The 18,090-nt window shown below is 33.0% G+C and overlaps 1 long non-coding RNA gene across 11 annotated transcripts in view; it reads right to left on the reverse strand.

Moving 5' to 3' along the window:
* LOC102152860 overlaps positions 1–18,090 on the reverse strand; it is a 185,368-nt gene that overhangs the window by 118,153 nt on the left and 49,125 nt on the right. For 3 of the 11 annotated variants that reach the window (XR_005382073.1, XR_005382076.1, XR_005382078.1), the window contains exon 3: positions 7,708–7,758. The exons of 4 other annotated variants lie outside the window; for them this stretch is intronic. This is a non-coding gene — a long non-coding RNA (uncharacterized LOC102152860). Of the gene's footprint in view, positions 1–7,707; positions 7,759–10,128; positions 10,251–14,517; positions 14,537–15,025; positions 15,657–18,090 lie in introns of those variants that run through there. 4 more of the 11 variants (XR_005382072.1, XR_005382074.1, XR_005382080.1 and 1 more) reach the window with 4 other exon arrangements.

An 18,090-nucleotide genomic window follows, 5' to 3' on the forward strand; every position in this document is an offset into this window, starting at 1 on the left:
CATCTTGAAAATAATCAACCCAAGGTTGTGTAGAACTGAATTGAATGTGGTTTATGTTTTTCTGACTCTTCATTAGTCATTGAGGGAACAACTGTCACACTAAAATTTTAGTTCAATAAGTAGAAGAACTAACTGCTGTCAATGTGTGAGCATCACAGATCTGCAGTGAAGAGGAAAGATACTGTTGTAAAACCCCGTGGAGCCTAGAAGGGATGAGCCTATAGGAAAGCTATACAATCACATATTCCCATATTCTCTGGTCTATTTTCCAACTAAACTTGTGGAATGAGACCACAGTGCCCTTTAATCTGTTCCCTATTGCCTCTTTATATGGTTAGTTCCAAATGAGATATTTTGCCCAGTGCTTCTATTGTCACTTTCTGAATTCATGTCTAGTTTTGTGGAAGCACAATATGTTGGTTTAATATTTATTGATCTCTCACAATATGTTAGGAGTGATACACAAAATAGACACAACACGGTCCTCAATTTCTAGGAATTTATATTTTAAAGTCAAGTACTACACATATCTGCTACAAACATATATTACATATATAACACTACTATTTTTTTCACTATTTTTAAACTGAATATGTCTGACAAATCAGCATAAGTACTTTGGAAGACATGAGTGATCAATATTTTTAATGAAACCGATCTCTTTAGCCAATGTGGTTAGGTTTTTTGATGGCTTGCTGTCAGAAGTTTCTTGATGGAATTGCTATGACAATATACATTTGGTAAACATTTTATTGAAAAGAAATAAACCAATGTGCTTCCTTCAATATCTTTGGATGCTAGACAATTTTTCTCTTAAGGAATTTACTCCCAAGGTGCAGTGTTTACAAAGAAAAATAGAAATTGTTTGTTAATTGATGTCTTCAACTATTGAAATGTAAGAAAACAGAAAATTTTTTTTTTTTTTTTTTTTTTTTTTTTTTATTTTTTAGAAAACAGAAAATTAAATCACAATGGGGAAAAGGGAAAATATCCATGTCTCAACATTGTGCCTAAGAAATTAATCTTTTTTTTTTAATGTTTTCTTTTCTTTTTTTCTTTTCTTTTTTTTCTTTCCTTTTTTTTTTTGTTTTTGGTTTTGGTTTTATTTATTTATTGATGTTAGACACAGAGAGAGAGAGAGAGGCAGAGACACAGGCAGAGGGAGCAGGCTCCATGCAGGGTGCCCAACGTGGGACTTGATACCCCATCTCCAGGATCACGCCCTGGGCTGAAGGTGGAGCTAAACCGCTGAACCACCCGGGCTGCCCGGACATTATTTTATTCCTTACTGTCTAAGGTAAGTAGGATTATCACTTTTTCAGAAAAGATAGTTGAAGTTTCTGAAAATTAAGTACATTATTCAAATTCTCACATCAAATAAGTCACCTAGACAGAAATCAAAACCTGTCCTGCTGGCTCCAAATCAAAAAATTTTTCAGGAATACTTTCCTAAAGAAATGTGAGACAAAAGATCTGATGACATTTAGGATTGAAAGCCAGATCTGAATGAGTAATGTACCACTGTAGTTTAAAAAATAAGTGAGCAGGTGGGAAAAATGGTCATTCGTGTTTCTAAATTTCTCCAAATCTCTCCACGGAAACAGAGCAATTAAGATGGCAATAGGAAAAAAAATAATAATTTCAATAAATCTAGTGACATAATGTGCTCAAGTATCTCTGTATGTAAATGAGTTTCCCAAACTACTTTATAACTAGGTGATCTACAAGATCTACAGTGATAGAGGCAGGGTGAAGAGATGAAGAAGAAAAGCCCTGCATTCAGGCAGTAGGAAATGACATCAAATGCTTGGCAGCAGCTTAAGGCACTGGTTTAAGGCCAGCCACACAAGGAGTTGTCTCCTGACTGGTATCATCACTGAGCTGTCAGTAGACCATTTCACTACTCTGTTTCTGGATGTTGGAGTATGTGCTAGGAGTAGAGAATTCCATGAACTCAATTTCATTGCTGCCCTCTATCTTTTAAGTGTTCTCTGGTCAGAGGTAATGTTGCATGGAACACGATGGCTATGAATTAGTTGTTTCTGTTTGTCTATACACAGTGATGCTGGAAAAAGAATTGAAAACCACAAAGAAAAATCCATACCTGAGATAAATTTCTAATCCCATATGGGAAAAACTCTGCCTTCACCAGGTTGATTTCTAAAACAATCCTTTACCATAGTAACTAAAAGTCAAAGGTAAATTGAAACCAAAGAATGTAACTTTTAAATAAAACTGGTGCTACAACAACACAGATAAAAATTACATCAATGACTCTGTATTCTTACTGCGATTTACAGTAGAAAAATGATCAAAACAATCTTAAACTGCATCATAGTCTTCATTTTAGTAAGAACAATGGTATTTTGAAATATTAGATATAAATACAGGTTAAAGCAAATAAGGAATGATGTAGAAGTCATTAGGAGAAAAGATTTTGTGTGTAAGCGAAATAAATAGAATAAAAATAGAAGAAATTAATGAAACTTAGACTTAATGATTTTTCTAAGCATTAGAAAAAATATACAAACATATGATTTTTTTCTATTTTTCTAAATAGTAATTATTTCCTTGCTTTTTCTTTTTCAATATTCACGACAAACCAGTAGCAGTGAACACATGGAGTCTTCAGATTGTGATCTCTAAATGTGATTAAAAGAACAAGAGCTCTTTGGAGAAATGGATAAATCTACATCCGGGGCAGTAAATATATAGGATGTCCCAGGCATTTTGTTTTGCCAGAAAGCATTGAAAATATCAATGTTCCTAAAAGAACCTGGGCTCCAACTTGGAAGGATAGTCACTGGCTAAGTGTAAGACAATTGGAGCATCAAACAGAATATTGACTGTAAATCATTGAAACACATGCAATTAGTTATTCCAAAAAAATAAATGCACAAATCTAACCAAGCATTGATATGGTATTTCCTGTACAATTCAATTTCAGGGTAACTATAACTGATCAATGAGAGTTCTTAAAGACTAAAAGAAATAACTGCAGAAATGTTGATAAAATTAGAAAATCATCATTTGCAATCCCTAGTGAAATAAGTAACCTATATAAAACACATCACTAGTTAAGCAAAACAAGTTGGAAATGTTGTGATAGAGAAAAATGAATGAATCAATATGACCACATCAGAACTCGCTGATCAAACTTAAAGTAAATTTAGAAAATCAGACACTATAGACCACCTGATTTGCTGCAGCACAACATACACAAAACTGTTAACATGAAGTATTTTTACCCAAAAAAGAAATTTAATATTAATAAGGCCTCCATATTAAATAACAGTGTGTTAGAAATATAAAAGATAAAGGTACATGTTAGAAAACACCATAAAGTTGAAATCAGCCAGATGCTACAGGACAAATTATCCAATATCTTCAACCAATAAATAGTATTAAAAGCTAAGGAGAAGGAAATCTGTTTTAGAATAAAGGAGAGAAGAAATATATGAAATGACATTGGGTGGGTCCAAAGAAGAGCTATAATTGGCCAACAGGTACTTGAAAAGATGCTCAATATCACTAATCAGGAAAATCATCATGATATCACCTCAAACCTGCTAGAAGAGCTACTATTGAAAAGATAGAAAAAAAAAAAAGGAAAAATAGATAAACGCTGGGATGACGTGGAGAATAGGAAACTCTTATGTACTGTTAGTTGTAATGTAAATTGGTACAGTCACTATAAAAAGATAGTATGGAGGTTAATTCCATATTATCAAAGATATATCTGAACTCCCATATTCACTACAGCATTATTCAAATTGCCAACTTATGAAAATAACAGGTGTCCATTAATAAATAAAAGGATCAAAAATGATTATCTATGTACATATCCATATTTAATATCTATTATATTAACATTATTAATATATCACAATATATGAAAAGTAAGTATATGTGATATACACATATTCTCTATGTAAAATGGAATATATATACACATTTAATATATATAATAAAATATATCAATGTGAGATACATATATTATGTATGTATATAATGGAATATTGTTCAGGCTTTAAAATAAGGAAATCCTGTCACTTGCAACAATATAGATGAATCTGGAGGATATTATGTCAAGTGAAATAAGCTAGGGAGAGAAAGACACATACTGCATGCTAACACTTATATGTGGAATCTTAAAAAAAAGTCACTATAGTTGATAACACTGTATTTTATAATTAAATTTTTCTAAGAGAGTAGAACTTAAATGTTCTCACTGAAAAAGAAAAATTACGTTAATCTGTGAGGTGATGATGTGTCAATTAACTCCTGTCACAATGCACATGTATATGATATCATCACGCAGTACATTTCAAGTATCTTACAATTTTGTAGTATATCTCAACAAGCTGACAAAAAGCTGAATAAGGAAATATAATATTGATTTGCTTAATCAAATCAATATCAAGTGCAGGACAGCCTGGGTGGCTCAGCAATTTAGCGCTGCCTTCAGCCCAGGGTGTGATCCTGGAGATGCAGGATCTAGTCCCACATCAGGCTCCCTGCATGGAGCCTGCTTCTCCCTCTGCCTGTGTCTCTGCCTCTCTCTCTGTGTCTGTCATGAATAAATAAATAAATAGATGAATCTTTAAAAAAAAAATAAATAAATATCAAGTGCAAAAAAGGTAAATTTTTACAAAGGTAAATTTTTACAAAGGTAAATTTTACAAAAGGGAAATTTGAGCAGAATCAAAATTTAAGATAGCATTGAGCAAATATTGTCAATTATATTAAATGCAGTAACTTGTGAGATTGTTTTTTAAAAGTGTGATTTTGTTGAAGGTGAATGCTGTAATGTGTGTGCACAAAATTAAACTGTATCTAGGATTTATTTTAGGACTAAAACAGCAAATAAATAAATAACTGTAGGGATCCCTGGGTGGCGCAGCGGTTTAGTGCCTGCCTTTGGCCCAGGGCGCGATCCTGGAGACCCGGGATCGAATCCCACGTCGGGCTCCCGGTGCATGGAGCCTGCTTCTCCCTCCGCCTGTGTCTCTGCCTCTCTCTCTCTCTCTCTCTGTGACTATCATAAATAAATAAAAATTAAAAAAAAAAATAACTGTAATACGGGAGCCTGGGTGGCTCAGTTGGGTAAGTGTTTGCCTTCCACTCAAGTCATAAGCCCAGGGTCTTGAGATGGAGCCCCAAATCAGGCTTTCTGCTCAGCAGGAAGCCAGCTTCTCCCTCTCCCTCTGCCTGCCACTCACCCTGCTTCTGCTCTCTCTCTGTCAAATAAATAAATAAATAAAAATATTAAAAAAAATAAAAATAATAATTGCTGTAACTGAAGGAAAATTTTCAAACTACTAGTAATTGTGAAAGCTGAGTGATGAAGTTTGTGACACTATTGTCTAACTTACAAATTTCTAAAATATACAAAATATAATGGGATATCTACAAAATACAAAAAAAAAAAAAATAGGAATTCCAAAGTTCCTGTCTGTGGATGAGTCATTCTAAAGCTACACCTTGATAATGCTATTCTGTTTAAGGTGGGGACCCCCAAATTGAAGGATTATGTCAAGTTCAGGCAAGAAAATAAATGTTTTGGAAAACATATGGAACAAGTAATTATAAATGAAAATTTATAAAACTTTATGTCAAGAAAATATGAATGTAATGTCTTTACATATATACATTTTTATGATTTCATCTGATTATTATTACAAGTCATACCATTTGTGAATAGAGAAATAATGAAACCATTCCTGACTGGGTGCTACATAGCCAATGCATCTTGTATATGTGTTTTTGTTTTGGGGAGACATACTTTGACCTTTCGTTCATAAAGCTGGTTTCTTCTCCCAATGATCTTTGTCCCACTGGGTCATTTCTTCAAGCTTAAGACCTGCCATCTCCATTAAATATTTCCTGACCAATAGAATTGCCATTATTCTCCATTTTCTTTGACCTCCTTAAACAAGTAATTATACAACTATTTACTGCTAGATTTAATAAGTATCACTATTTAATTATATGTTGCCTTGTGCTATTTTAATTACTCCTGCATTATACTTCTACTACTATAGGAGCCATAAATTTAGTGTTTAGTTTTATATTGCTTGTTTTGTGTTAATATTGTGTGTACAATATTTTTTTTCTCCATACATTTATTTGAATCCATTTTATTGCCTGGCCTTGTATTAGGTTTTTCATTGAATATTACAGGGAGTAATTTTCAACACTTTCAAAGAAAGGAAACCAAATTATATGGAACCCTAGTAAGCCAAACACCAGGTAGGTTCTTATATATGATGAATATAATTACATCATTTTTCCCTGGTTTAGAGGAGAGGAAACTAATGATCTGAAAATCCATGTGGTTTATTCTATTGCCTTTGTTGTCTTTGTATGTGTGGAAGTAAAAAGAAACAGAAAAATATAAGGATAATAATGACAGTAACACTTCCATGTTATGAATTTTTTTTTTAATTTTATTTATTTAATTGGGGCAGAAAGAGAGGACTAGCAGAGGGGAGGGGCAGAAGCAGGGACCTCAATGTGGGACTCTATCCCAGGACCCCAGGGTCACCACCTGAGCCGAAGGCAGATGCCTAACCAACTGAGCCATCCAAGCACCCCTAAATCTTTTCTTATTTAATAATGTCTATTCTATTTTCACACAAAATTCTTTTTCTCTTTTCAAGTTTTATGCCCTTTTTAGTCACTTTCTCTCTAAAACTTAGTATCATCTTATTCATATATATTTGTTCAGCTTTGCATCTGGATCAGTAACACACCAAGGAATATACGAGTATGACATTTTTAAATTTTTAATTAAAATTGTAGTTGCAACCAAACTGCAAGAGATTAACACGTTATGCTAAGACTGAGAACACTGAATATCTCCAGTATATTCTTTTCTATTGATGTGTCCACTAAGTTATCTGTAATGCTCTCAGGCAATTCAAAGTGTCTCTATAAGAAAGCTCCTCTGGTTTCCTTGCCATCAGGAAAATGAATAATGTGTAGCAAAATCAATTAATCAATCAGTCAATCAATAATAAATTTTCTTAATGAGAAAGACATTCATAAACCCTAATCAGAAAAGGGGACTCACTTGTGCAGTCCAAGAAATGCATCCAACTTCTCTTGCTTCCTGTCCTACCTTTGACGCTAAGGTGTACCCTATTCTCCATCAGTTGCCCCGCCCTTGGTCTGGAAAAGGCTGTTGTAACTCCAACTGGTCTCGTTTGCTTTCCTCTTAGCTCAGTATCGCTGGCCCCAAACAGTGCAGGAATTACTGTCACTAAATGGGTCATGTGATAACAGACTAAGAGAAATGAATGACAGGCTGTAACTGGAAAACAAAGGCCATGCTCCTCCACTCATATATTTTTGTTTTTTATTGAAAAGCTTCAGAAGCTTAATTACAGTTTACTTTCTATGTTTCATTCATAATTTCCTATAGCTTCTCTATTGTGTTCATTTCCCTGAACTCCAATCTTTCAATATTTTGTTCCTACAGTTAATAGAAGCATACAATTTCCCTTTACCTTTTATGTTCCAAACTAACACTTGGAAATAAAATAAAAGACTCATTTTAAATGGCTCCACACTAAACTAATATCTTCCAGCTGCTGTAGGAGAGTTATGGAAAAATATAATACAACTAATATATAGCTTTAATTATCAGTGTATCAACAATTTTGAAAATTCATCCGACAAACTGAATAGGTTTTAATCATTTACCTTTCTGTCAGAATCAAGATTCATGAAGTCTCTTTTTTGTTTTCCACTGAACTAATGGGTTGGCAGAGAAAATAGAATACAGCATCAATTTCAACATTTATATTCTTATAAGTAATTCTCTAAGTCCATTTAAAAAATAACAATCTCCATGTACCAGTTTATCAAACAGACTACTGAAGAGTCTCAGGATCGCCCTTTATCATTCTCATCCTGCCAAGGCTTGACAAGTGTGGCTTTCTAACTAAAGCAACTAAGTCTTACATTTTACCCACAATATATAGAAGATACCTTAAAACAGAGTAGAGTTTAGTAAATATTAAATCAATACATAATATCTATGCTTTAAATGTTTGTTAACAATAAAAATATCAGGGCCCCTGGGTAGCTCAGTGGTTACATCTGCCTTCAGCTCAGCTCATGATCCTGGGGTGCTGGGATCAAGTCCCACATCAGGCTCCCCAGTCGGGGGCCTACTTCTACCTCTTCCTCTGTCTCTGCCTCTCTCTGTCTCACATGAATAAGTAAGTAACATCTTAAAAAATAAGAATATCAATTTTACTGCATTTGCAATTCATTGTGTAGTTAGAAATTATACAACAAGATCTGAAAAATGAATGTTAGGGAAATTACCATTTTGGATCTTCTCTGGATCATGGTATTTTCACATTGAACAAATACTCTATTTATCTTTTCTATGATAAAACTATGACACTAACAAACTGAAGAAATTTGTTCCCAGAAGTAACATAGATTCATTCTGTCTCAACTACTTAATACATTTTGATTCTGTGTTTTCTTTTCTTTTATGAGATTTTTGCATCTTAAGAATAGTTAAGATGTCTAACTCATATTCGTATACCCTCCATCACCTGGTTTCATGTAATGAACAAGGATGACGCTCAGTATTTATTGATTGAACATATACATTTAAAAAATCAAGTAAATATGTTGGCAAATGTTCTGGTAATAAAAACAAATCTCTTCTGTAGTTGGATGCTGAATATTGTACTGCATTAAGTAAATGTCTCTAATATTTAGTTGATGAAATGTATAGGACAAATATATATATATATTTGTATATATATACATATATATATATAAAGTATTAGTACTTTCAATAACCACCCACTGATGCCTAGCCTCCTGCTCTACCATCAAGATTCAAGTTATCTTAATAATAGAATCTATTTTGTATATTTATAATCCTATAAGGATAAATTCAATATTATTTAAGTATTGTTTTTTGGTATTACTATCAAAATATCCATATAAGAATACAAGAAACTTTTTCTATACTTTAGAGTACAGAATTTCAAATTCTGATTTTAAATTAATTTAATGATCTCTATTAAAGATGTATATGACTAGTATAGCATGCTATTTTCTGTTTTATTCACACTTGCATTGTACATCTTTATATTTCCTTGAATTATAAAATGGGGCGATCAGTTCAAGATTCACTTCTCTTTATAAAATGTCATTTTAGAAAATATCATAATAAGCTGTAATAACTGAAATCTGAAACAAACCTTACATTACATAGTGTTAAGATTGTACATTTCAAGGGTATAAATGTAGTGTATCTGTGACACTCATAGGTTTGGAAAAACGTATGTACAGAGCAAAACTTTCTATGTGAATTTAACACCTGGCTCCAAAAGATACTTTGACTATGCTTTCTTTATTAGATAATATTATTGAATCAATGATAAATTTCCTTATAAAGTCATATATAATTTAAATGCTTCAGCATTTGGGAGTGAGGTCAAAGGATATTTACAAAAGGTTTCAAATAATTCAACAGAGAAATAGAACAAGAGGAAAAATGTGTGAATGTGAGTGAAAGTGTTATCTATATGGTTTTTTTTTTTTTTTTTCATCATTTTGGCAGGTTTGGGAATTTATAAAGTAAAATGTGAAGTAGAAAAGCTTAAACTGTATATCCAGAAAAATGTGTGAAAATAAGACCACTGTTAATTATTTCCATTTGCTTGGAAATATTTCCTAACTGCACATCACAGTTTGATAATAATAAGCACTGGTAAAATTTCTCTTAATATACATTGAATTAGCATAATATAGTTACCACAAAGTAAGCAGTGAGTTTTCTACAATCTCTGGGTGTAAATATCTTGCATTTAAAAAAAAATTTTCTGATATTGAAGAGCTAATGTTAGACAAATTGCTTTTCATAATTCTCATTGTGTTTTACATAAATCAGTCTAAATAAACTTGGAACTCTTATTTATATTAAGTTATGAATTATATGCAAATGAATATTTGACGTGTGGCCACATTATAATGAAAGCATGCAAATCTATGCAATAAGTAATTTAGATTTTCTTGAAGTATGACATTGGAATAAGAAGGAACAACTAAAAAAACGGGCTAGTAGTATTCTCTTATGTTCAGCGGTGGAGTCTAGGATCTAATATTCCAAAACACATTACAACATTTATTGGTTCTTTATAGGGCACTCTGTACATGGTATTCCTTTTCAGAGGGAATCTCAGATGTCAGCTGTTGAATATCAACGTTCACATCTGTAAATTAAATACATTAGACCAAATGATTACTTCCAAAAAAATTAATATTTTTAATTCTATGAATTATAGTAAGCATAGTAGGCATGTATTTGTTGTATGTGGATATCTTTGTTAAAGATAACTAAGCACTGGGGCTCCTGAGTGGCTCAATCTGTTGAGCATCTGCCTTTAGTTCAGGGTTCTGGGGTCTGTGCCCTCACCTGGGCTCGTGGCTCAGCGGAGGAGTTTGCTTCTCTCTCTCTCTCTCCGACCCTTCCCCTGCTCATGCGCTCTCTCTCTCTCTCTCTCTCTCTCTCTCAAGTAAATAAATAAAATCATTTTAAAAATTAAAAAAAAAAAAGATAAACTAAGCATATATTCCCAGAACGCTGACCATGTGCTACACAGTTAAAGTATTTTTCTTATTTCGGCCTTATAACAGCTCTGTGAGGTATGTCTTATTCTCCTCCATTTTCCAGTTTAGAAACTTAAACTGGAACAGAAAGAATAAGTGGCATAAAAATCTCACAGTACATTAATGGAGGGCCTGGGATTTAAATATAGATATATCTGGTTGCAAAATAAATAAAGGTGTATCTTCCCATATTATCCTCCCTCTAGGTCTTGTTGCATCCACTGTATTTACTTAACAATTAGAAATTCATTCTTCTCTATCTAGTTCTGGAAGCATTTAATGTGTTTACTTGGAAATTACAGCAATAGCTTAACTTCTTTTCCAGCCCACAGAACCTAACACAATTTTGTATGAAGGGCAGCCATTAAATAAACAATTAATGATTAAAATAATTGTTTCCGTTTCGGGCAGCCCAGGTAGCTCAGCGGTTTAGCGGCGCCTTCAGCCCAGGACCTGATCCTGGAGACCCGGGATCGAGTCCCCCATCGGGCTCCCTGCATGGAGCCTGCTTCTCCCTCTGCCTGTGTCTCTGCCTCTCTCTCTCTCTCTCTGTGTCTCTATGAATAAAAAAATTTAAAAAATCTTTAAAAAACTAAAATAATTTTTTCCATTTCTGTTTACCACAGGAGGTGGTGACACTCCTGATTATGTTTTAATGTTAACATTCAGGCAGTTTTAGATATAAGATGCCATTATTATTTTTTTTACAATTCAGAGATTTGAGTTTTTAAATATCAAATTTTCAGCCAGTCGCCAATCTACAGGTGTATGTTGAGCAACCTCAGGGAACGTATCAAAATCATCAACAGTCATTTCCATAAAAATGTAAGTTTCTCCAAAAATAGATGAAATTTTACTTACTGGTCTAAACCTGCCTTTCCCAACAGATCAGCATTTTTCATATGTACTTATGTAGATGTTTATTTGAAATAACTGCATCATTTCTAAGTCACGTTACCCCAATTCTCTGCATGTCCTTGAAATTCCTTTATCATCCTCATCATTGTGCTGCATGTTCAGCCCTATTAGTTTTGAGCTTAATGCTGTGCAGTTTAGCTGGCTGATAAAAGCCTTATTGTAGTGTTTTTAATACCTACAGCGCCTCTGTGATTTTGCTCAAATTAATTGTTCTTTTGTAGCTATTTTAGCTTTTTAGTACTTTGAAGCTGTTACTGAGAAAATAGACAAGGGGGAACTGTGGTTTACAGCACGACAGCTTAATTTACATAGGCAATGTGAAGTGGAATGATGAGGAAATTAAATCGAGAAAGGGAAAAAAAAAAAAACCTGCATGATTGAAAAACATTTGTATTTGACCTGAATGATCCAGCTTGAAAAACACCTAAATGGAACTACCCAGATGACTGCTGTGGCCTTGCTTAAGTTTACTTGAATAATAGACTAAAAGACTGAAAGCTCATATTTCTTTAAAAAGCAAAAACAAACAAGATTTATGATTAACACTCAATTTGCAGTAAAGGATAGGGAGATAACTGATAATATTTGAACATTTTTCAGAAAGTGATAAAAGAAATATCCTAGTCTATGTCCCAATCTGTGTACAAGGGATTATAGAAAGGGACATCTTTCGTATCTTCACATGGCAACTCTGATGAACACTCCACATGCTGACTCCCTGATGTATGTGTCTATGAAGTCATCCTTTTCAGATTTCTCGGTTTCTGTTTTCACATCCTTATGTTATCACAAGGGATCATATAGTTCATCATGTGGAATGTTTTAACAGTCTTTTCATATCATTAGATCTCTTGGAATGCATTTTTTAAATTAAACAAATCACTTAGGTCATTGAACTTGGAGCTAGGGACAAAGGCATGAGAAGAGGAAGCACAACATGTGCCTTATAGGAGCTTATATAATATATATAATATTATATATATATATATGCATAATGAAAGTCTGGATACACACTTGCAAATTAAAAACACAAAACTTAAGATTTAAATATTAATATCAATATTAAATTATATAGTCAATATTATGAATGGCATTTGCTGTGCAGTTTATAGAATCAAGGAAGAAGATAGGTTACGAATTACCTTAATGGTGGAGGCTGTGATTTCTTGTGTGATATGGAGGTAAATGGGAGTAGAGAGGAGACCAGGCTGTGGATGTAGTTTCAGTGATAATCATTTTCCATTTTCTTACTAAAATGTTTTGTGTGGTTTTTTTCTAGGTTTGTGTGTGTGTGTGTGTGTGTGTGTGTGTGTGTGTGTGTGAGGGACGGATCGTAATATCCCAGAAATGACTGGGATCAACCAGAATTTAATTCATATTCAGTATGAGCATCATGAGGACTATAGTTTGAAGCATGATTACTTTTTAGTTATCTTTTAGTTTCTAAAATGCTGGGGCCCCTGTAGTACTGATTCCAGTACTTCCAGGATTAGCAAAGAAGGTGAAAAAAGAGGTAGTGTTGGAAAAGAGAAAGAAATAGTGGAAAGATAGAGAAGGAAAAAAAAGGAGAGGTAGCAGAATGAGAAGGAGAAAGAGGAGAGAAGGAAGAAGAGAGAGAAGGATGGAATGAGAGAAAGAAATAGAGATACAGAGACAGAGAGACAGAGTGAGATGATTTACAGAAAGATTGGCAATGATTAAGGTAAGGTTGACCAGAAATTTTTGATATGGAGGAAGCTGAGTTACCTGATATATAGGTTTTTGAAGTTTAATCATAAATGACACTATTACTGCTTACTATTTTCTTGGCTCTTATTTCCCAAGGTCAGTCATTCTAAAGTGCAGTTAGCAGCAGAGCAGGCTCAGACAAATACAAAATTAGATAAGAAAAGCTGTCTAAACATCTATGACTATCAAAAGTATTGGTTTTAATAAACATTTGCTCTTAGGACAAAGGAACTCTTTTGATAATATTAATGGTTATCCATTTTTCTACATCTGGACATGGGGCAAGTCGGCTAAGTACCATGAAGTAATTAATGTTTTGATTTAAAAATGGGTTTTGATTGTGATGTGATCTTGGTTGTTGTTGTTTTCTCTTTAAACTATAATATGTATTTTACTGTCAGCCTTCCCTGAACATTCTAATGTAAAATCCCTATATCTATTTACATGACTTTTACAAAGTTGTGAGTTCTTTAATATTCTGTATGTCATGAAGATTACACTTATACACCATTATAAATTAATGGAAAATATCAAATTAATAAAACTGGATTAGGACTAGGCAAACTTTCTTTGTAAAGGGCCAGATAGTAAATATTTTAAGCTTTGAACATCATAAGGTCTCTGTCATAACTGTTCAACTGAATGATTGTAGGACAAAAGTAGTACAGGCAATACTTCAACAAATGGGCCTGTCTGCATTTCATTATAAGTTTATTTATAAAAACAGGAGGCATATTGGATTTAGCCTTAGTTTGGTGACTTCTTTACCAAATATCTGTAAAATTTTCTGAAAACTTTACATATCTGTAAATACATGTATTCATTTACTTTTATATTATTTCTCATTATTTGAGAGGTACTAGAGGTTAATTTGGATATCAGGTGTTAAAGAGAAAAATATATAAAAAATTGGACATAAATTAAATTGAATTGTTAAAAATGCAAAACAGTTTGAAACATGAAAACACTAAGCAGTTTTGTTCATTAATCCAAACTGCTAGTATTCCTACCATTTTATTGGCAATATTTTTATGTAACAAATATCTTTTCATTCACTATTCTACAGTACTTATAAATCTTTTTAAAATACTTTTTAAGATATTATGTTAATAAAGTATTTTATACCTGCTTTGAAATTAGATTGATTTCCTGTAATAGAGAACATTACTCTGTCGTTGATGTTTGACCCTAACTAGGCTTCCTGTCTGCCTCTTCACTCCTTTTTTGTTTTCCCTCTTCACTCCTATAATAAAGAACATTACTCTGTCATTGATGTTTGACCCTAAGTAGGCTTCCTGTCTCCCTCTTCACTCCTTTTCTTTTCCCTCTTCAGTCTTAACACCCGGTCACTTCTCCATCTTTGTGACTTAGAAGGACCCACTTATGAGTACTTTCTGCCCCTGGAGGATGGTGGGCATTTCAAACAGCACAGTCCATCTAGACCACATGAGAAATCTCATTCCAATTTCATTCCCTACTCACAGTAAAAATCTGAAGCTAACTCTCACCACTTCCTATTCTTTTTTTTTTTTTTTTAATATATGTAAAGCTATTAGCAGAGTTCCTCTTTTTTTTTCTTTTTCTTTCTTTTTTTTTTTTTTTTTTTTTTTTTTTGGAGAGTGAGAGAGAGAGGCAGAGACACAGGCAGAGGAGAAGCAGGCTCCATGCAGGGAGCCCGACTTGGGACTCGATCCCCAGTCTCCAGGATCACACCCCGGGCTGCAGGCAGTGCTAAACTGCTGAGCCACCCAGCCTGCCCCCTTTTATTTTTCAGGTTCATAATTTATTGTACAAATTGAGTATCACATGATGAGCTGACATTAGCTTCTCCAAGCATGGGAACTTAACAGATGAGTTAAGTTAAAGTCCAAGTTAAAGTCCATTTTTGTTGCTTTCACAGCTTGCTCTTCAGACTCCTATGTGAGCTCTTCCCTTCCCCAAAATCTTCAACTTGATGTGAGCACTGAATGTACTTTACTTTTATTTACTGGTGAGTGATTTGAATCATCTGACTCTACATCTAAAATTTTAGGGTGGGTGACCATGCCAGCCTGTAAGCTATCTTATCAAAACTCTTTTATCAAAGGAACTCCTTATATAAAAAAATATTTTTGTATGTAATATTCCACCTGCCTGGGCACTTTTGCATCTGAGGCTCAAATATCTTCTACCTCTTACTTCAGGTCTCTGTTCAGTGGTCTCCTTATTAGAGAACATCACTTTCCTCTTCATTTTTAGTCAGAGTATTTGCCATCTTCTAATATGTATTCTACATTTATTTATGTTTATTGACTCTTTTAAAATATAGGCTTCATAAGGACAGGCATTTTCATCTGTTTTGTTTGTAGCTAAATTTGCAGCACCTAGAACATAATACATAATAAATTCTAATATGTCCTTTGTAACTGAATAAGTCAATATATTAGTGTTGATACTACATATAATTTTTCTTATATATCCCTCCAATCCTCCTGTGGTATTCTAATATTTTTCTGCATATTAAAAAATAAATATAAGGAAGGAAACACAAGATAGCTTTTAGATGTATGAGAAATTAAATTTAGCAATTCCCATCAATGTCACATTTATTTATTCTCTTTGAGGTAATGCAAGCATTTTTTTTTTACATCTGGTTCCATAAATTATTTTCCTGCCATATATATTTTTTACATATAAAAGTTCTCAACTACCCAACATAACCTGTTACTCCAATATCCTGTGTAATCTTCATATTAGCTTTTTTTTTTTGCTTCTGAATGATGCTGAAGCAAAATATTGTTAGTAATAATAACATACCAAGACTTTTTACATATAACACTTGAATTTATAATGTAACTTTATTGTATTTTATGAAATCAAAGATGCCATCACTTGTAAAATATACCATTATTATATATCCACTAAAAAATAGTCTGTCAATTAAAACATGGCATACACTTTCATTAGAATGTAATTATACTTATAATATTTTATATTTGTCAGGAAAGCTCTTTTAGTTGTATTTGCATAAATTTAGACATAGATAGAAATATATATCGTTGATATAGATATTAGCAAATACAGTGGATCAGGTATCCTTAAAATATTTTTTTTGGAATCTAATTCTTCTAAATTACTTTTCTACTTAGAGTCATCCTATGTATATTTCGTCAGAAGATATTCTCTGTGCAATTGAGATGCAAAATTTCTACAAAAGTTTTTCATTATTGTCAAAGGGAAGATTTTTCCAACCTGTTAACTCTCATTCTGCAAAATTTGAAGATGTTAATTTATTTATTAGACCAGAAATTTTCATCAGAAGATATTTAAATAACAGTCAAGATTCTCGTTCCTTCTTCAAATGGTTCTTAAATTATGTGTTGACTGAAAGCAAAGGGTTTGCATTTGTCCATTTGTGACAAGAAAAGTACCCTTCTTTGCACATGTACAAACAATAGCAATTACAAAATGGTTGCTCCTGGACAAGAGCAAGGGAAATTCAGAGATGTCAAAATGAGAAATATTTGAATGGGCCATTTATATCATACCGCATGTCATTAGTTTTAAGAACCTAACAGATCATATATTAAAACCCATGTAGATAAGGAAATTAGGGCCTGCTCAAATTCAAATTCATTTGACTAGCAAGTAACTGACTTAGGACTAAGTTTAAATCCAGTACCCCTACTCTGGTAATTTGCAATAAATTATAAATATTCCTAAATTATTTAAGTAATAATTTTTCTGCGAGGATTTCTTTAGATTTAGATTTTGTGCTGTTAGAATTATAGAAACATGTGGTTCCAATGATTCTTCTTATGTTGTTGAAATCCCACTTTTCCTACTGATATAAGCCTTTCTTAAAAGTACAGATTAAAGTACAAAATACAAATTTAACTTGTGCTTATTACTTGTTTATGTTTCAAATCTTAATTTAAAAATATATTTGACTTGGAAAGATAGAAAGCCCTTACTTATTAATCTAGATAATTCATTTAGTAGCAAGACACACTCTTAATCAAAACATCAAATTTTGTTGTTACTTAAGTAGAGACAATTTTGTATGCCTTTATTCAATGTTAAGATTTTAATACTTTAAAATTAGAAGAGATCTTCCAGATATATAATCTCTAGTATAATTTACCGTTTTTCAGGAGTTAACACCAGAAATGTTAAATAACTCTCTCTATGTTACACTGCTGGCTAGTGTCTGCATTCAAACAAAATCAGAGTCCTTGATGCAAAGTTCACTTTTTCTTCCCACTACTTTGTACTGGATGGATTATATCTGTGGATTTTTATTTCTGTGAGTGCAAGTATTTTGTATTCTTACTCTATATATCCCTAGTGCCTAGCACCATGTACTATCACAATATTGATATTCTCTAGACTTGCAAATAAAATTTGACCATCTGATCCCAAGCAAGATTTTAAATAGGACAAAACCTTAAGAAACACCAACAAATTTTGCCTATAACAGAGTGGCATCCATATATTTTTATATTTATTTATTTATTTATTTATTTATTTATTTATTTATTTATTTTATGATAGTCACACACACGGAGAGAGAGAGAGAGAGGCAGAGACATAGGCAGAGGGAGAAGCAGGCTCCATGCACCGGGAGCCGATGTGGGATTCGATCCTGGATCTCCAGGATCGTGCCCTGGGCCAAAGGCAGGCGCCAAACCGCTGCGCCACCCAGGGATCCCCCATATATTTTTAAAAACATAATTTAGGTTTTTTTTTTTTTTTTTTTTTGCCATTGCCTAAGTGTAATAAGAGTTAAACCAGTTATGTATGTACATATGGTATCTG

The sequence above is a fragment of the Canis lupus genome, chromosome 31 (genome assembly GCF_011100685.1).
Source record: "Canis lupus familiaris isolate Mischka breed German Shepherd chromosome 31, alternate assembly UU_Cfam_GSD_1.0, whole genome shotgun sequence".
Classification (NCBI taxonomy): Eukaryota; Metazoa; Chordata; class Mammalia; order Carnivora; family Canidae; genus Canis; species Canis lupus.